This window comes from Condylostylus longicornis, unplaced genomic scaffold, assembly GCF_029603195.1.
Source record: "Condylostylus longicornis isolate FDR11 unplaced genomic scaffold, ASM2960319v2 ptg000080l, whole genome shotgun sequence".
Taxonomy (NCBI): domain Eukaryota; kingdom Metazoa; phylum Arthropoda; class Insecta; order Diptera; family Dolichopodidae; genus Condylostylus; species Condylostylus longicornis.
Window position 1 is genome coordinate 3,252,544 of NW_026578048.1, and position 19,724 is coordinate 3,272,267.

At 22.6% G+C, this 19,724-nt stretch overlaps 1 protein-coding gene across 1 annotated transcript in view; it reads right to left on the reverse strand.

Annotated features, from left to right (window-relative positions):
* The window catches only part of LOC129613101 (JNK-interacting protein 3), a 34,476-nt gene extending 15,090 nt beyond the window's left edge, over positions 1-19,386 (reverse strand). Inside the window, exon 1 of the mRNA XM_055527026.1 lies at positions 19,318-19,386. The gene's annotated coding sequence lies outside the window, so the exon portion shown is untranslated. The remainder of the gene's footprint in view (positions 1-19,317) is intronic.
* Positions 19,387-19,724: the final 338 nt, after the last annotated feature.

Sequence of the window (19,724 nt, forward strand, 5' to 3'; positions counted from 1 at the left end):
TATATATATATTTAACATATAAACACCTACAATGCTACAGACATACAACATAATTTATATAGGAACATTTAATAAATTTCATTATAATTTTTCTTCTTCTTATTCTTTGAATTAAATTTTTTTTAAATTTAAAAAATTTATGGAAATTAGTAAAATAATAAAAAAAAAAAATAAAAAATTAAATTGTATTTCTTAATTTCAAGAATTGTTTTCACTTCATTATTACAAGATATTTTTTACTTTTTTGAATAATAAAATCGCATAAAAAATGTTATTAAAGTTTTTTTTTTTTTTAATTAGCTACCATTGTGTCATTTTATAATTAGCGTGAAAACTCTTATGACTTATGTAAGCATGGTTTATTATCAAAATTAGGAAATTAGGTTTAATAGTAATAAAACTGTTATATACGAAATTTATTTAAAATATATATAATTTGTAATTTTATACAGTTTTGTAAAAGAAAATTAAAATTATAATATACGGTATAACAGAAAAGAAATTAAATTTTCTAAAAAATCAACCTACGTCAGGTTTTATTACTAAATATTTTCAAATTTTTGACTAGCTATAAGTACTTAGTGTAAATTAGCTCAGTTTTATTATTTTATTTAATAGAAAATGTATAACAATAAAAATTATTTTAGAATGTCAAACAAAGTGGCGAAGAAAAACCGAAAAAAGGAACAAAGAAAAATTTCATTTTATTATAAGACCTAAATTTAATTCTAAATAAATTTGCCTTATCTAGAAATTTTGTTAAAATTTAATGTAAATAAATACATAAGTATGTATGTATGTCCTCAATATTGAAATATTTTGTATACTTAATTTATCAATGTTTGCAGTAATATAAATAATATTTTTATAGTGATATTGAACACAATTATTGTTGACAAAATTGTATACTAATGCGTATTTTTTTATAATATTTAAGTATACAGGAGGATTTTTTAAAAAACTTAGTAATTCAATTTTAATAATTTGTCGTTCTTGCCTTTGTGTTTCCACGCGTTTCTTTGTTGTTTTATCAAATATTTTAAAATTTTTTACTTATCTCAAAACTATTCTTGTCAGAACATATTTTTCTGAAAAAAAAAAATGTAATAATTAGTATTAAGGAATTTGTCTTTTCATGACATATTTACAAAAAGCAATCTCAAATTTTTGCTACACACTCCGCTTTTGTTTTACATTTCAACTGCGTATTCGATACATGATAGAATAGTGTACAATGTCAACAGCTTTTAATACACATTTTGGAATATGACACATTGTAAATTTTTCCTTTTCATTGCGTTTTGGAAGTTACGGTATTTTCAATGGATAATACCATCGTCAGTAATTTTTGATCGTAAATTATCGAGGAAAATCATGATCGTTGCAATTGAAATCACAAATTACAGGAAACTTCCTTCCATTTAGCATAAGCTTTTATATATAAGAATTTTTATTACAAAAATGTTATATTTAATTTAATAATAATTCAGTTTTTAATGTAATGAATTATTTGATGTAAGAATTTAATTAACATCAACTTTTGCATAAAATTTTTCTTTCTTCTATATATATTGTAAAAGTGAACTTTATAAATAATATTATATAAAGACTAATGACACAAAAATACAAGTGCAATCAAACACCCTTTTTAAATAGAGGTCCTGCTGCGTGTTATAAATCCTATACCTCTTTTTAAAGCCTTTCAAAACAATAAATTTAAACAATGTTCTCAAATTCAAAAAATTCTGCTTTTTCCTTTTTACAAAATTCTTTGTTTGTTTGCGAATAAAATTTTCTCATTTAATTATAATCTTGCAAACCTTGCAAAAACAAAAAAAAATAAATAAATAAAAAACAAACAAATTTTCGGAAAAACATTTTTGTATGAAAGGAAAAAACAATTTTTTTTTTCCATCTGACAAAGAATGCAGGCGTAAAAGTAAAGAAGAACAAGAACTTTCATATTCCATTTTTCCTGATTAAAATGATTTTGTTTCAATTTTCTGCTCGCGTTTCATAAACACATTTAAATATTTTCGCTTACAAAGTGAAAGTTATATTTTTAATGGAATCCAAACGTTCTCTATCTGTTCTCTTCTTTAATTTGGTGGAAAATAAACCCTTTCTTTAAATATTTCACACCCTTCATTTTATTACTTTTGCACATACGCAGATATCACTTTCATTATTTATATACTGGCACAACTTTAACTATAAGTAAACATATGCTATAACAAACACATATTGCACAATATACGATTAACAAAACAGAAAAAGAAAGTAAATAAAAAAAATAAAAAAAAAATATAATCATATAAATCCCGTTCATTATTTTATTCTTATCATTGTCCTTTATCTTTTATATACTCATAGTTTTATGTAAATAAGAGGATAAAACACAACAGCAAAAAAAAAAGTTAAAAAAAAAAGCCTAGAAATTGAAAATAACAAAAGTTTAGCAGAATTTTATTGATAAAATTTATACATGTGTGTTCATATGTTTGGTCTTAACCGACATACACACATACATATATTACAAAAGACATAATACATTTGTATACATACATATATAAAACAAATAGATTCGAAATGAAAGGAGACAACAGAAAAAAAAACTTAAATTTGGGTGAAATCTCATGTAAACATGATGGTGGTTGTTTTCGAGTTGTATAGCTTTTACTTGGAAAAATAAAAGCAAAAAAAAAATACTTAAACTAATATTTAATTTACATGAAAAAATGTAACAAATAACAGATGCCATTAACAAGATTCAACCATTTAAAATGTGAACGTGTACGCAAATTTCAGTTTTCTTTTTCCATAATAATTTGTTATTAATATTTATATATATATACAAAAAAAAACACAGGGCGCCAAATTATTATTAATTTTTTCATCGTCCACAACGGTAAAATATTCGGACACAGATTCGAAAGCGAACTTTGGTCAAACGGAAGCCTTAACGTAATATATTTTGTATCAGAAAATGAAAAAAATAGATGTGCTCATGCAATTTGTGAGGCATTTTCTGTCTATTCGTGACGAAACAGAATTCTAAGAAAATTTTTATTAGAATAAAGATACTCGTATTAATCAAATACTTAAATAAAACTCATTACTTCATCCAATTTACGATGAATGACAATTATTCAATTTATAACAGTTTACATGAAAAATTACATCCATCAAACGAAACAACGAAATCAGTTCGATTCAAAACAATTCGACTTCAATACAATTAAGCATTAAATCTAGGCTTGATTATAGCAAATATCTTACATAATAATTCAAGCTTCGATTTTTCATTATAAAACTTTTCCGTTCATGATTAAAACTAATATACGTTAATTAAACTAAATTAATGAAATTAAATAAAATTGCTTTAATCTAATTTAATTTAAATATTGAAGAGTATGTGTTTATTTATGAGCTAATATGATATTAAGTTTACAAAAAAAATTTGCCGGTTTATTTATATACACACACTTATTTCATATACATACTTATGTACAAATTCAGTATATAACTAATTTTATTTAAGTTAAAGCTATAAAAACAATTTTCAATTACTTGTACAAAAAAAAAAAAAGAGAAACGTAAATGTTTACTTTTTTTTTTCTTTCCTGGAAATATGCAAATTTAATTTTCAATAAAAATTATGTACATATGTACAATTTTACATATATAACTTGTATAAAATGTACAAAGTGCACATGCTAAACACCAAATGTATGCAATTAGTTATAAAAACACTTCTGTTAAATAAAGCACATACACGTTTATTTACACATCACATATGTACACACATACTATATATATGTGCACCCAAAATGTATACATCTAGGCGTATAGACACATATAATACGTTTTCCAATATTATTCATAATTTTAATGAAAATTTCATAGAATTTAAAGAGGAAAATACTAAGAATTATATAAGTAAGTAGGAATTGTGTATATACATACATACATATACATACATACATTTATAATTTAGAAAATGGAAACTTTTTAACTAAATATTTTATTGTTAAAATTTTTCTTTGTTTTTTTTTTTTTTGCAGGATTTTCCAATTAGAAAGGATAGAATTTTATTCAAGTGGCGCAGCATTGAATAAAAAATTTGATTATTAATTTCTTTGAATAAATTTCAAAGAGTAAATGAAAATTATTTGAAAAGTAAAAAAAAACAATTCTGAAAATTTTGAATACAAGTACCTAGAAGAACTTTTGAATAATTATTTTTTTTTTTTTCAAAAAATAGTTAATATTACAACAATTATTTATTACACACGCAGTCTTATTTGAAATTTTCTAAAGAAACCTTGAATTATTTTTAAAAAAATCATATTTTCATAATAAAATTTCGAATCAATACAAGTGAAAAATTCAATGAACTTGCAAACTAAATACACATTGTACGTATATACAATTTTTATATTATAATATATGTAGATGTACGTAAGTGAATGCATATAAATACGTATAACATTTTCGAGAGGCTTATACAATTCCCAAATTTATTCAATGTACTTTTAATTGCAATGCGTACTCGTAATATTAATTTTCAATTGAATAACTTCAAATTAATTTATGTACATATTTACAATTTAATTGAACTTCAAATATCTCGTAAATTTTGTAGTTTTATTTCATGCACTCTATATAATATAATCATATTTAAATTTTGAAACGAAAATTTAAACCAATAATAACTGTACAATGTAAATAATTAAATTACATTGAAAATTTTAAAATTCAAATTTTTCATTAATGACCCGGGTTTGATAATGAAACCAACATTCTGAAATTTAATTAGGAAAGTTCTCTATATGCTTGTATGAAAGTTTTATAGGTGCCATAGGAATTCAATAGAAATAAAAAAAGAATTTAATTCTAAAATTTTGCATAAATAACTCTAGTAAATTCTGACAACATTTGGTTACGGTTACGCGATAGTTTCCAAATAATCCAAAAAATAATGTACATATATTTTCAAAATTTCAAATGTTATACAATGCTCAAATTTCAAGAGAACAAGTGAAGTGGCAGATTCAACACTCCTGCACTTACGATGACTCCTGGGTCCTTACTATGTAATTCAAATTTTATGAAACGATTCTCGTTTTCCGGAAAATTGTAAGATAGTGCCACGAAAATCGAATTACATAGTAAGGCCCTTGGAAAATATTCGTACGGTTACCACACACGGATAGTTGACACAATTATGTAATTCAATCCTTTTCCCATTCTAAATAAATTCACACTTCTCCTTTATATTGAAAATCACAACAAATCATATTTGACATTTCATAACTCATAATTGCAGTTGCCAGTTAGTATCTAGTTTAAGTGTTGGGGTATCCTAAAGTTGTAATGTATGTATGTTTCGAAAATTTTGTTTCAATTTTTTTTTTATAGTTTAAAATACATTTCAAAGGCTTTTTTTTTATCATTATTTTAAAAATAATAATAATAAAGAGAAACAACACGAAATTATGTCGATTTTTGATAGCAATGCATTTTTTTTAAATTTTCTTTGTTATTTTTACTTGGGCTTGAGTGAGCAGTAAATGAAAATCCGTTGCTGGTGGTTCACTCTCTTTTTTTCTTTTTGCTATTTTGTTATTACTCTTCTTTCTTTTTCTTTATTCGTTATTGTTATTATTATTTTTTTTTGTTAATCGATTCGTTTCTGTTCCCACTTCCCATCAAAATTTCTTTTAAACGTGGGGGTAATTGAACTTTTGTTTGTTTACATTTTTTATTTAACGTGTTTTTCTTCTTTCTTTTCTTTTTGTTATTGTTGTTGTTCTGTACTTTATAATCTGCATTTGTACGTTAGATTGTTTTGTTTGTATATATTGTGTATTTTTGTTCGATTTTCTTATCTGGGACTTTTAATTTTTTTCGATATGAACTGAACAAAATTTATAATATTGTTGTAATATAAAAAGAAGGGATCGATATTTTTATACGATGAAATTTCCCATACACAATTTTTTTTTTTGGTTTTTAAATTTTTTTCTTTTTTCTTACAAATTTTTTGGATAACCCTTTTTGTGTATCTTTAGTTGAAAAATATTTTTTTTTGTGTTTTTTATTATATCTGAAATATTGTGTTCTACATAATATAACAATTATTTTTTTAAATTGTGAACTGAATACTCATATACATATAAGTACTTATTCGTATAGGACTTGTATAACAAAACAAAAAAAGTTCATAACCATTATTTGGGATCAAACAAAAAAAAAAATAAGGAAAGAAAGAAAGTATGCTATACTGCAAGCAAGTATGAACTTTAAATATAAAAGAGTATAATGGTTATAAAGGATTAAATTACAATTTTTATTAAAATTGAATTTTTAAAATATTTTTCATAAAAATTTTTTTTTTTTAATTAAATAAGAAATACATAAGAGCTTTTCTTTTTAAAAATTCATAATAGTAAAATTTCAAATTTCCAATTTCAAAATTTCTTTTTTTATTTTTCAATTTCAATTTAATAAATTATGAGTTTATTGGTGGTGAGGTGCTAAGGAAAATAAGGATTTTATTGCAAATAATTAATTTTTTAAAAATTGTGAAATAGGTATAATTTCAAGTTTGTTCTATAAAATTATTTATGAATAGATAAAGTGTGCCAGAACAATAATCAAACTTGAATTTCCAGTCAGCTTCTTTAAATTACAAAAATTAATTAAAATTTAGGAACATGATACCAACCAGCTTACTTATAGCTTAAAAAATTCTTAAAATTTATTAAATTACTGGATGACGTGCCAAAAGAACGAGTTAAGCAAGAAGAATTTGATTAAAAAATTTTTCAAACCATAGTGTACTGTATAGTGTTTTCTAGACTAACATTCTACTAACTGAGTTACAGAGGTATTAAAAAATTATAGAGAAATTTTTCCGCAAATTTTTTTCTTCAGTAAGAATTAATTCTAAATAAGCATATCGAAATTATGAAGAAAAACATTTTTTATTCAACACAAGCAAATTAAGAAAAATTCGGGTAAAAAAATTATGCAAATTAGTTGCTACCTTTTCTTTAAAAAACGAGTTCAGGTATATAAATATAAAAATATCAAATTTCTAAAAATTAAGTGATTAAAGATTATATATTACCCTCAATTTATTTCCTTATTAAAAAAAAAAAACAAAAATTTTAATAAAAATTTGATTTTAATAAATTAAAACAATTAAATATTCTAATCTTGATTTTGATTAGGTCCAATAAAATTTAAATAATAAATTAAATTTAAAAGTATAGAGTACGAAAATTATTGCTTAAAGCGAATAAAATTCTCTAAATTTACGATTAACCATTATTCTTTTTACTCATTAAAATTTTAATATAAATGTGCATATATACACGTACCTATACACGCGGAAACAGATAGGTTATTAACCTTAGGTGTTAAAATTTTTACATGCAATACGATTTGGTATTTTTCTTAACCACAAATGGCCTTTTTTTTAAATTGCTTTATTTTTTTCCAATTTTTACTTTCATTTTTCTTAATTTATATAAAAAATGCAACTTCTACATTAAATTATCTACCTTTGATTTTTAAAAAGAATAATTGACTTAACCACAATCTTTTGTGTGGTTTTATTTATGTTAATTTTATTTTATTTTTATAGGTGTAAGTAATTTCAAATATCTTTTATGTTTTCATGTTCTAAGAATTTTAAATTTTTTTACATGTACTTCAAAATTAAATAATTTTTTATGTAAACATTTTTAATCGAAACAATTTTAAGATGTTTTAAATGTTCTTTGTATAGATAAAATTGAGGTTTTCTTTTATAGGTAAAAAAAATTCATTAAATTAAATTTGAGATTAAAATTGAAATTACAGACAAAATGTACTATGTATATTTTTTCGAAATTTATTATAAATTCTAATAGAGATTCCATGCCAGCTCAAATAAAATGTAAAAATTCATTTTTTAAATTTAAATCGAGAACATTAAAATATTTAGACCTTTAAAAGCTAAAAGCTGTAATGTATAGAAAACTATAGTTTATTTGCATTACATAATTTTTTGGTTTCATACTTTTTTTTAAAACTCAAACACTGAATTAGAAACAAAGGCTTTAATGTATTTTTGAAAATAGTAAGTAAATTGAAATAGAGTAAAGCTTTTTGACTCGTTCGCCGGTTTAAATCGGCAGGAAACTGAAAATATTTCAATCATTTCCAAATTCATTCAAATTTTCCTTTATTTAAAAATAAAGAAGGCTATAAATAAGTGCCAAAATATTATGATTCTAAACAACCTTATGTAATTTTGAAAAAATTTCATTTCATTTTACATACTTATGCAATAAACTAATTAAATGAATTTCCAATTATTATGAAATTAACTTAAAGCTCTTAATTCTTTACGAATTTTTTATTTAATAATAATAAATGTAAACCTTTCTAATTTAAAGCAAAAAAATATTCTCTACAATCTCAATAAGAAAAAAATATATTAATTAAGTATACCATAAAATTAAATTTATTACAAAATTAACAAGAAAATTTATGATAATCTTATCACCAATATTATATTAAGCGTAAATATTGCAAATATTTCGTATACAGTTTTATTATATTAAATAACTAATTTTAAATTCTAATTTAATAAAATCTTTAAATCTGTTATAAATATGTATATACCAACATCTATCTATACATGTATATATGGATATATTAAATAGAAAATTCCAATATAATTGATTTAAGAATAAATTCCTAAAATTACCAATGCAGAAAACTTTAATATTGTATATATATATTTATCTGTTCCCCCCCTAAAATAAACTCGTTACTCTCATATACTTATTAATATATATATATATCAATATATATATATGTATATATATGAATTTAATTTAAATTGAAATTAAAGGGGGAAGAAGGATGGTAAATATACTAAAGAAATTATAGAATAAATAAATAAATAAGTAAGTATATAAAGCTTTAAATATATTTAAATAAATAAATAAGTAAGAAGAAAAAAGTAAATAAATAAAAGTGTTTAAGAGTGAAGTAAAAACTGTGCATAATTACACCATTACATGAGTTAATATACTTATATAAGTATAACCGAATATACAGTAAACATGCTTTCGTATACATAGGAAATTTTTATGTTTTACATACTTCAATGTATATATATTATTATGAGTTAAAGTATATAAAGAAGTACATTACTTTATAGAACAGATACCGTATATAACGGTACAATATGTATTTATAATATTAAATATCTATAAATTTTATAGAAAGTAACAAACCTATACAGTATATCCTTAGAAAATTTCATTTAATATCCAAAAAATTTTTTTAAATCAAATTTGTTCCTCTTTTAAAAATATGATAACGATGGCATGCATGCATTATAATATTTGTTATGAGGCTTGATCAAACAATTTTAGATTATTTTTGTCTTGGATTATCATTAAAAATAAATTAATATTTTTAATTAATTTTTTTTAAAAATTATATTGAAAATTATAGTGAAATTTTCAAATATATTTTACTTGTATATTAAAAAGAAAATCATTAACAGAACTTCAATTTATTAAATATCCCTCATATACTCGTATAGTTATCAGAGCTGAAACACAACATTTTGAACGAAATTGCTGCGCTCTAAGTTGATAATGTGTGAGCGAATTCTTGAAAAGTTTGATTTTCGTATGACAAATTCGTGGATGTGCTCGTGGGTGACATTTAAATTATGTAATTTTTCATATATAATTTTAATCAGTCATATTTTTAATAAAAATAGTAAAAAATCAGAAAATCTAAATTTTTTAGATGCAGAGGAACAACTTTAAAATTTAATGAATTCAAAATTATAACTTTTTTTTTTTTATAAAAAAATAATGAGTATTCCTTACAGATTTCAATTAATGTTCACTTAAGAGAATTTTAATGGTTTTATATCTTAGTAAGTATATGCATATACTAGCGTTTTATATATGATATATGATATTACATACATATATAAATACAACATACATATTCGAATATGTAATAATAACAGTAAGCTCATTGCCAAATAAGGAATATGAATACATCGTATATTTCAGTCGACAAAATGAGATGTACAAATAAACGTATAAATAATATACACATACAGGTATGCATGTATGGACTTTCAAATTATATAAGTATTAAAATTAATTTATAAGAAGATTAAGTTTTTACTAAAATATAAAATATATTTTTAAACAAATATATAGACTCATTCAGAAGAACTAATTAAATTTAAGACGGTGGAACTTCTGATCAATATAATAATATGTAAAACTATATAAAATAATTAATATATTAAGCTTTGTCGAGCAGTTAATTAGGAATTTTTAAAAAAAAAAAATTTGAATAAAGGCACGTATTAGTTTTAGTCTCCCCGTCCATTCGTCTTTGTGTTAGTTTTAGCAGGAGTCTCAAATAATTTGTAAAATTCGAATTTTCGGCACTCGAAATATGATGCCGAAAACTCGAATTTTACGAAAATTTCGGCAATTTGAAAACTGCAAACTTTTTCAAATTTCTATAAATGCAGAAAACTAATACCATCCAAATATATAATTATTTTACTTAACTGATGCCCTTTTAGACCTTGAATTCGAGCGTTATGTTAATACCTCGTTCAATTTCTTTTATTGCCTCATCCTAGTTGTATGCAATCTTTGAAATATTTAGGCGTTTGAATGAAAATATGTAATATAAATAATGTACTTAATTGATTGTTTGAAGTGTTATTTTAAAAACCATTGTTTTGTCCCGTCCCACCTGTATTTAATACTTAGTTTTTATAATTAATTTCTACGAATAATTTTTAACTATACGGTCTTACACAAAAACATAAAAAATAATATTTTATACGCTTAATACATACATACATAGTATGTATAAGTAAATTATTCAAACATCCCTTAGTCTCACCGTTACTTGGACTTAACGTCAAAGTTGTCATTATAAAAATAAATTATCTATTCTCTAACAAAAATGAAAAAAAAAAAAAAACAAAAAAATGAAAGTGCTATGAACTTTTTCCGAATAAAAATTATAAATTTTTTACTCATCATCAAAGCATAAAATAAAAATAAAATGTACACCGTACGGAACACAAGAACAAAATATCAAAAAACTTTAAAAGTCCATTTTTCATGCATTCATTACTGCTGCTGGCTGATTCTCACCTATTATTTTACCAACAATACTGCCCCCAACTCTCTTTCTCTTTTACATATTTAACGTATCTAAAATAATTCTATCCCGTATAAAAAAATAATGAACTTCCTTTTTTTTCTATTTCATATAAATTTTATGCATTTTTTTTCGCTCTTTATATATGTATACATAAATATGTATGTACGACCGTGTTTTTAAAGTTTGAAAGAAAACAAAAAAACTTCAAATTTATATCTGGGTAGGGTTTTGGAATTTATGAAAATAATAAAGCAAGTAATAACAACAAAAAAATAGAAATCAAACAAAAACTACCCGATATTATACACAATATATATATATGTATATATACATATATAAATATACTAAATCTAAATGCCAGACCAAAAAAGTATAGTAGTAAAGTAATAATGAAAATATGAATTAGTTATCGAGATAGAAGGTATTCTACAAAAGCGCCGAAATATAGACACATCTACAATTACAAAGTTATGTTACGTAAATATATATTAAATATTATATTACATATAAAATATTAGATATGCTGAGGGCGGAGGAGACTTAAACATAATGGGTATGATTCATAAGAACATAAAAACGTAAAATGACAGTATTTATTTACTCAAATAAAATATCATGAGTATTTCAACATTTATTCTCTTGATTTTCAATAACGTATTTTTTACTTTTAATATTTTCTACAACAGCACATAATATGAAAAACTGTAAAAAATAAAATTTATAATGAAGATTTTGATAAAGAGAAATTTTTCAGAACATGTAAATATGATAAATGCGTAGACGCAGTAGAACTGTCATTATTTTGTTAGTTTACTTACTTTTTATTATTCGGAGAGCAAAGAGATACTAATATTATTTATACATAGTAAAACAAAAAGAATATCAAAATAAACTTTTGTTCTAATGTAGAAAATGAGAAATACAATTATATTGGAGATCACTAAATATTTACGTTACTTAAAAAAAACAAAAAATTTTAATTATAAAAAACAAAAAAAATAATTAATTGTAAAAAACACAAATATATTTTATTTAATTAATTTTTTTATAAAAAAAAATTACAAAAAAAAATCCTTAACAAAAAATAAATTTTCTCTCTCGTTAAATTTAAAATTAAAACAACAAATATAAGCAATTATACAAGAAGAGCTACAAATTGGAGAATTTTTATGTACTTTTTGCACTAAACTTTACTATAAGAGAGAATCATACCTATATACATTGGAATTAGTAAAATAAGGATATTATATGTCTATATATTTTCTAACCTTCTTTATTTTGAAAGACTAACCAAAAAGTAGAGAAAAACTAGAGGAGAAAGAGACAAACAAAAATATTAAAATTCTCTTCTTTCATAGTTTTTGTTTTCATTTTACTATCATTTATTAGCGCATGCGAAATAAGAAATGCTCATAATACTTTTAAAGCCCCAAAAGAAAACAAAAAAACTAAAACAATAAAAAGAAACTAAGAGACTAAAAGAATCTCGCATATACAACCGAAAAAAAAGGACTGCTTTGCTTATTTGCTTGAATGTCTCCAAAGAATAAAATGCCATTAAAAAAAAAAACAAAAACAAAACCAAATCAAGTATAAACGAATATAAACAAGAAAACAATAATAAAAAAAAACAAATTCCCATAAAGTTTTAATATGACAACTACTAAAATTCAATGTATACACTATACAGTACCTCTATAAACTGTACAAATGTACATAAATTTCATTGCATGTTAGTTTTATTCCTCTCTTTTCCGCTCTCATTTTAATGTTTTAAAATAATTGCTACAGAATCTTTAAAAATTGTAGTAAGCTTTAAAAATATCCTTGTGGTACTTTAATATTAAATAACTTTTAATGTTACATTAAACATAAATGAAGAGGTATACATACATACACGTTTATTAATACGTAATCTGTACTTATATACATAATGTACATATTTATGTATCTATGTTAAAATAACAAAAGCATAAATGATAATGAACAAAAAATACAAACCCTTATTCATTATAAATGCAAAAAGAACAAATGTACGCAGTTTGATGTAGAACTTTATGTTTGAAACATTAAAATATTCTACATACATACACAAACATTAAAAGAAAAAGTAAAAATTCTGAGAATTTTTAAATATGTATATATACGTGTGTATGTGTGTTTGCCCATTGTTAGGTTGGTATATACAAAAACAGAGTTTCCATCGCTTCATTACAATTCATTTTGAAATTAATTTGCAAAAGGGATTTTGCAACTATAATTCTTTCGAAAATTTGAAGTTCGAAACTTTTAAAATAAATCAAAAATTATCGGAATATAATCGAAAAAGTGAAAAATTTCTTGGAATTCTCATTTTTTTAACAGGCAATGGCATTAAAAATAATAATAATATTATAAACATCAACACTAACTAATAACCTATTCCTAAAACCTATAATTATTGAATTAAAATTATACACTTAAAAAAATTGCTTATACAATGTGAAATTTAATTTAATTTACATAATGTAATACTTTCAATATATTTTCTTTGAAACAGAAAAATTAAAAAAGGATTAAGAAAATTTCTAAATAATCCTTATAAGGGAATGTACATTTTTCGCCGAATTCGAGAACTATATTGGTAAGATATAATATGAATAACAATATTACATATCATGTACGTATCTATGTATACATGTAGATATATTACGTATATCATTAAAATAAAAAGCGCTATAACATCATAAAATACACATAAAATAACGATACAAGACCCCAAAGAAAATATTGAATTTTTGTGGAAAAAACAAAGTGACGGGGTGAGTAATCAACAATACTTTTATGCTATTGATTTCAGAAGTAAAACTTAGCCGAAAATATCAAAAATCACACGTACAGAAATTACTGTAGTACATAAAAACGAAATAATTTCTCTTGGTATTTTAGTAAATAAGTAATTTAGTTTTTGTTTTTTCGTTTTTGGTGATTTATCTTTACTGTAACATATCTTTAAGTACATACATATACTCGCATAAATATAGCAGTGTTTATAATATACAACAAACTACATAATTTTCACACACACACATAATGTAGTTTTATGTACTTATTTTGTTAATATTGTACGTACGTTTGTACACTACTCTCATTAATATGTAATGTAAAATTTTTTATACTTATTATATGTATCTACATAAATATGTATGTACATAAAAAAACATTGTAATAAAAACATGCATACGTAACAGTATAAAACAATAATTTCGAGCCAAAAACCTATACGCATATATCTAAGAAAACTAACTGGAAAAGGGATTATTTAAAGTTTTTTTTTATGAGCTTTGTATTATTAAAAACAAGAACATAAAAATGTCATATGTACATATGTACATAAATAAAAATAATGTATAGAACGTTTTATATAGAATGTCTACAATAAAATGTATACGCAACAATAAAAAATGTGTTATTGTTTGCGTTTCTTTTAAGTTTATATAAGACTACGAAATACCCCTGAAGAATTTGGGAATCATAGATCAACGTACAGAAAAAACACAAACCGCTAATAAGTTTTTCATACATCTAGCTCTTCTATAGCTCAATCGATAGAGTGTCCGCTTAGAAAGCGTTAGATTATTGACACCATTTCAAGAAAATTTTTTTTTCCTTAACTTACTCTTGTACGTAAATTTTTATAATGCAAAACCATTATTATTAGTTTATTATTTTTTTAGGAATCGTTGTTACAGGAAATAATTCTTTTTTGTCATTATAAAACTTCAACCGCGTGATTAAATCAAAAACTGTATAAAACATTTAGTTAGCTCACATCAATTAGTTCTAATATAATGTATAAAACAACAGATATAACAACTTATTACAAAAACCTTATTTGTATAACAAAATTTAAAAAAAAAAAAACTGGGAGGTGGTAGCATTATCTTTCTTGTCCGAAAGTGTGAAGTAGGTGTATTAAAATTTGAACTTAATGAAGATATACTAAAGTGTACACTTTTAATATATTACACTTAATGCATTAAGTATATAAGATTATATGTATGTATAGCTATATATACGACACATTAACAAATTTTAATTTTCTTTTGCATTTTTTCCATTTTATTTTCAAAATTAAAACTTCCGCCCATGTAAATACAAAAATATGTAAAAAAAATTGTTATTCTAAAATGTATATATTTTCCCCAAGCTTTTTGTATAAAACATAAATATAAAGGATTTTTTGGAAAAATAAAATTTTCATTTTCATTAGAATTTAACAACAACAAAAATCTAAATAAAATCCTTACTCTCCCCCTCTTGTAATATTTATTTCCCTCTGTGTTTCTTACACAAATATGCATGGATGTATACTTATTTAAGTATTTTTATTTTTATTTTACACTATTACAGGAATATATCTATGCATATACGTACATACAAGATAATTTATTTAAGCTGCAGTATCATTTATTTTACAAAAAAAAAAACTTGTTTTGTACTTAAAACTGTTAAAAAATTTGTTTTGTTATTGAAATTTTCTTTAAAGAAATATGTTTTTTTTAAAAGCATGCTAAAATTTTGCATATTTTGCAAACTGGGCTTTTTTGTTTAAACAATACATAAATACAGGAGAGTTGCCGCTGAGTAAAAAAAAAGGGTAATTTTATATCGAATATTTTAGACAGTAGAATTTTAGAAAATTAATGTTTTATATTATCACGGCGACACTTCGTTTTGCAATCTCAGTTACGACGTGGGGCAAAAATACGAAACTTTATATATGTAGAAACTTTATATGTCGAAACTTCATATGTACGTAGTTTGTTTCAAAAATTAATTCTCCTAAATTAATCAAAATTATGTTAATTTAAGTGAATTAGCATTTTTAAATATTCGTTTTTTTTTTTGTTGTTTAAAGAATAACAAAATAGAAATAAATTTTTGGTTCTGATTCTATGACTGCTATGAAAAAATTCGAAAGTGTAAGGCCAACTCTGAATTATATTATGTTTTTTTTAAGTGTATATTAATTTTAAATTATTTTATCTTCCCTCATCATTTAAAAAAATTTAAAAAACTTCTTGCAAAATGTTCTGATAAAGAACACTCTACTACTGAAATACAGTTTTCTAAGGTAACCTAATCATGTGAAATTTTTGAAAATTAAAAAAAAAATATTATTTAAAATATGTCATAAATAAACTACTGCTAAATGGATTTCATGTCATAGAAATTTCTTTAAATCAGACAAAAACAAAATATTTACGGCAACTCTTGTACCTACATAATATTATAGTACATATGTATAACATTTTGTATGTTTTTACGAAAATTGATTATTTAAATTTTAAATTTAAATTTTGTATTTGTAAAATTTTTAAATTTTCTTATATTATTAGAAGTTTTCTCATAAAAGTAAAAATTAAAATATTGTTAATGTTGAAACTAGAGCATTTACTTAAAATTTACTTAAAATTAAATGGAGTAATGGACTATAAAATTCCATCAATAGTCAACCTAAATATATTGACTATATATACAAACATATACAGATTGTATAAGGTAGAATGTAACATGGTCTTCTTGCTATCAAACAATTTCTTACAAGCTTTAATTACGGCAACTCAATATTATTTTGGTATATTAATTTGAGATTATAGGTATCGTAGTCTATAAGATATAAACACAATACGTGTATACCTATATACTATATATATAATAATGTACAAATGTATGTCTAAACGTCATTATGTACATAAAACATCAAATTCCTATTTACTAATATACTATATGGATTAAGAAAATCATAAATACCTTAGTAGATTTTCTTCTCATTAAGCACAATAATTTAAGCACAATCATTTAATAAATGCATTTTAGGGCAATTAAATGAAAAATTCAGCAAAAAATGTTATTGAACAAATTAGACACTTTTATAACAGAAATGGAAATTTATTTTTTCTTTTCACTTTTTTTTTATTAAAATTCCAATTTCTCACTGTATAATTAAAAATTTAAATTAAATAAAACAAAATTTTATATTACTTATACGTTTATGCGCACAATTTTTATTTTAAAGGTATTAGGGAAATTTTGGCAAATATTTTTACAATTCCGAACCGTTATGAGGGAAAAAAAATAAAATATTTTTGTAATAAATTTGAATTTTTTTTTTTTAATTAATATTTTTTTAAATAAGTTTATAAAATGAAAAAAACGCAATGAAAAATCGATTTATATTTTTTTTTCTTTATAACTGAGAGATTTAATTAAACCGACAATATTTTTTATTTATTTTTTTTTTCTACACTTTTTTTTCAATTAAGGGAAAATCTCCCAGCTATACTGCTGCACGACAATTCTAAAACTGAACTCTTTTAAAATATTCATTAAAAATTGAGTCACTTTACAAGAACAACAAAAAATTGAAAAAAGTATAAAAATAAAAAAAAGACGAGAAAAAAAACTTTTGTTTTCTTTTTATCAGCATGGTTTTGTTTGGAAAATACATACAGCAAAAAATGTTTCAAGTTAAATGCATAAAAAATATTACCAAACCTAAACAAAGGAAAAACTTCACCAGCATAGAAAGACATAAAAAAGACAGACAAGAAAAAAATAAGAAGAAAGAAAAAGAAGTGCACAAAGTAAAAGAGAAATGAGAAGCAGCTTCTTTTCATTTTTTCGCTCTCTTAAAATTCAACATTATTTTGTTGGTATTTCTATTATCTTGTTTATTATTTATCTATATAAATGAATATTGTATTGCAAAATGAACTATGTATTTACTGCGACACTCGATTAAGGAAAAAATAACAACAATAATACATAATATGATGATACTCGAAATTTCAAATTTGATATTCCGAATGATCTGATTTTGGGATATTCATATGAATGTTTTTATGAAAAACACTTGTACATATTTATACGAGTATACATTCATACATATTTTCTGGACAAAGAATTGTATAGACCGGAACTAATCAACTCCAGAGTATACACACATCCCTTTTCTACTTCCGCGATTTCTAATTTTTAATATTCGAATTTTGTCCGAATTACTTATTTAAATTACGAAAATATTCTGTATAGTCCAAATAAACACATAGGTTCTATAATTATGTATTTAAAATAACAGAAAATTATAAGTTTCTTATTTTATATAGGCTACATGTTCCTTATCTAAAATTTATAAATGCAAAATTTATTAGAGAAATTACTATATTTTTAATTTATTCTGTATTCAAGATTTTAAAAAGATAAAATCATTCATTAGCTCATTTTTCGACTGATTTCAAAAATTAATACAGTACTTCAACTCACTATTTTTACCTACGGTTACTCTGATTTTCCTTAACATAGTTAACTATGTTCTTTACATCTAATTAAGAAATCAAAATATGAACCACACAAAAACTATTGATTTTTCGGAATGTTTAACCTAAAAACAAATGATTTACAAAATGGATCAATAAATGCATTATTTTTAACCAAAGATTTGTTTGTCGCCATTAATTTTTTCCTAAGAAACATTGATTTACTATTAATTTACTTAAAAGTTAATATAAATTATCCAAAACAATAATATTATTATAAAACATCAATTTTATATTTTACTGACTTGCACACTGTGTAAAATTTTATTCGACAATAAGAATTAAGAGAATACTTATGACTGTATGTGTGTGTAATTTAAAAAAAAATACTCTTATTAAATTACATAGTTGGTACTTTAAAAAAAAATATTTTTTTTTGATGATTCAAAAACCATTCTTTTACGCTTTTAAATCCATTTTTTTTTTCGATTTAAACCACTTTGAACTTGAATTATTAATTTTTTCAATTATAACTTATGAAATATAAATAAACATCCTATTTTTATCCACAATTCAGCACTTTAATATATAGTCAGCCATTATGAAAGAATCTTAAACAAATCATTCCTCATATAAATCAATATTCACTAAATTTTTCATTTGACAAAATTTAAAATTACTAAGGCAATACCAGAACAAATAATAATATAATATAATTTAACAGTTAATAAATTTTAATAAAATTTTACAATTATTTTAATAATTTATATATAAATTTGAAAATAAATACCTTTTTTTCTGGTGTTCTCTGTGCTTGCGTTTTAAATTATTGATTCTTTTCTAGTTGGAAAAATATTTGACAGTAGTTGTCAATGTCAAAGAATGACTACAATTTTTTGAATTACACAAATGCGGTAGCAATTTAAGAAATTTACGATATGGTGCTGATTTGTTAATTAATGACTCTGATCTGAATCGCTTCTATTATTCAAACGAATACGGAAATCAGACTACGATAGAGAAAAAAAACGATAATCAATTAAGCAATTATTCATAAATATTTTATAAATATCCATTTGGATTATATCCATACAGGACATTACAAATACAATTAAATAAAAATAAATATTATAACAATTTTAGATAAGTTTAGTATAATCATTTCATCGTTATTAACAATGATGGTTAATCTTCATT